The sequence below is a fragment of the Bos javanicus genome, chromosome 23, assembly GCF_032452875.1.
Source record: "Bos javanicus breed banteng chromosome 23, ARS-OSU_banteng_1.0, whole genome shotgun sequence".
NCBI classification, from domain to species: Eukaryota; Metazoa; Chordata; class Mammalia; order Artiodactyla; family Bovidae; genus Bos; species Bos javanicus.
In genome coordinates this window covers 28,044,176-28,046,532 of record NC_083890.1, presented here as the reverse complement: position 1 = coordinate 28,046,532, position 2,357 = coordinate 28,044,176, and the positions used below count along the sequence as shown (strand labels likewise).

Here is a 2,357-nt window from a genome sequence, read left to right as displayed (position 1 = left end):
TCCTCCAAGTTCAAACATGTTCCGATTAACGCTCACTTGGGAAAAAACAACTTTGGAATGGGGGTGGGGGTGGGGGGGCAGGGCTGAGTGTTTGTCATAAGCAGCCGTACTCTGTCCTCTGGTGGCCTTCTGTGAAATAGCACAAGTGCTGCCGGCTCCATGGTTTTGTCAGCAAAGAAGCCAACGTTTCCACTTGCCACCTTCACAGTCCTGCTCTTAGAGCAAATCAAAAGTTCTGTAAGATTCAGTGCCTACTAGAGGAAGTCACTGTTTGAGTAGGACACAAGAGGCCACTTCCCAAGTGTAGTGTTTCAGGGAGTGTTGATTGAGCCCTTGAGTCAGGCCCTAGAGGGGAGACTAGAGAGGAGGTTGCTGCCTCAGGGGAACTGCAGGGGGAGGGTGGGAACACGCGGGGTTCACTTGTCTACACCCCAGCTCTGTGGTCTGCTGGGGAGAAGTTAGTCTATCCAAGCAAAGCAATTTATGGCACTTTTCTGTATACATTAATAATAAAACATTTTAGAAAATTATCACTCAACATATCTGTATGATTTCATCTAAATTTATATTGGCTCAGATGGCAATCTTCCTACAGGCAGTGGCAGACTGGGGAGGCAGTGGTCTGGCTTGGCCTGTCAGGGCACGGGCGGCTGCAGCTTCAGCACCATGTCCCTGCAGTACTGGGCGGAGGAGACGCCCCTCATGGGCAAGTACCTCGAAGGGGATTCCTTCCCGAAGGACTTGACTACGATGTGAAGCAGGAGGAAGGGGAGGCTGCAGCCTTGGGCGGTGGAGTTAGGGCGGGGGCCAGCGGAGGTTGTGGCCCGAGTGGGGCGCTGACAGCTCCAAGTCAAGGATTCTGCTCATGAGCCTCCAGAGCAATGGGCAGGTCCTACATTCAGAAGGTGGTGTTTCATAAAATGTCACCCAACGAGACCCTCTTTTTGGAAAGGACCATCAAGACTTACAAAGATGACATTTCTAATAGCTTCTTTGTGAATTTCCAAATATGGGATTTTCCTGGGCAAATGGACTTTTTTGACCCAGCTTTTGGTTTGAGATGATCTTCAGGGGGACAGGAACATTGATATATGTCACTGATGCACAGGATGACTACGTGGAGGCTTTAACAAAACTTTACCATTTCTAAAGCCTACAAAGTTAACCTAGTTAACTTTGGTTTTTATTCACAAAGTTGATGGTCTGTCTGATGATTACAAAATATAAACACAGAGGGACATTCATCAAAGGGCCAATGATGACCTTGCAGATGCTGGGCTAGAAAAACTCCATCTTAGCTTTTATTTTACTAGTATTTATGACCATTCAATATTTGCAGCCTTTAGTAAGGTGCTGCAGAAACTATCCCACAGCTACTGGCCTTGGAATACCTATTAAATACCTTTATATCAAATTCAGGTATTGAAAAAGCTTTTCTCTTTGATGTTGTCAGCAAAATCTACATTACAACAGATAGTTCTCCAGTAGATATGCAGTCATAGGAACTTTGCTGTGACATGATTGATATTGTAATTGATGTGTGTTGTATGTTTGGGTTAAAGGAAAATAGAAGTGGAAGTGCTTACCACAAAGAGTCCAAGGCCATCATCAAGCTGAATAACACAACTGTCCTGTATTTAAAGGAGGTAACTAAATTTTTGGCACTGGTTTGCATCCATAGGGAAGAAAGTTTTGAATGAAAAAGTTTAATAGACTATAACTTCCATTGTTTCTGAGAAGCTATTCATGAGGTTTTTGAGGTGGGTGTGACTTCTCACAGGAGCTGTGGTCACCAGACCAGTGCCCCCAACCTGAAAGCTTTGACACACAATTGCACACCATGAAACGTCATCTAGCCTGGACGCCAGTGGTCAGGGCTCTGTGCCAGCGTATTCTTCACACCAGGGTCAGAGACCACGTGCTGCAGGACATGGGAGTTGCCGCTTGTGGGAATCTGGTGCCTGTCCCACTAGAGATAAGGGGTAGAGTTTCTCATTTGGATGAAAACCCCTTCAGCCAGTGGTGTGCAACCGACACTACTATTTCTTTAAAAAAAAGGCAAAAAAGAATTCCAGAGATCACAGAACTGTGTGTCTTTCTCCTTTTGGGGGCCCTACTCTAAGTAGCTGGAATATTTTGGACCTGGAGATAATACCACTTACCCATCCTTACCAGGGAATGTTGCCATCAATTACCAGTTGAAAATAATAGAAAGAACCAAAGTTTTATATGCTTCACTTAGATTTTCATTTGAGTAGTCTCTAAAAATCCTGCCTTGCTTAAGTTCTAACACTGTCTCTCAGATTTCAATTTTGGACCTTGCACACCTCAGACCTTCTAAATGCATTTGCTTGCTA

The 2,357-nt window shown here is 44.9% G+C and overlaps 1 pseudogene; it reads left to right on the top strand.

The window, feature by feature from the left end:
- The first annotated feature begins 377 nt into the window (after positions 1-377).
- On the top strand, positions 378-1,882 carry LOC133235884 (ras-related GTP-binding protein C-like; annotated as a pseudogene).
- The last annotated feature ends 475 nt before the right edge of the window (positions 1,883-2,357 follow it).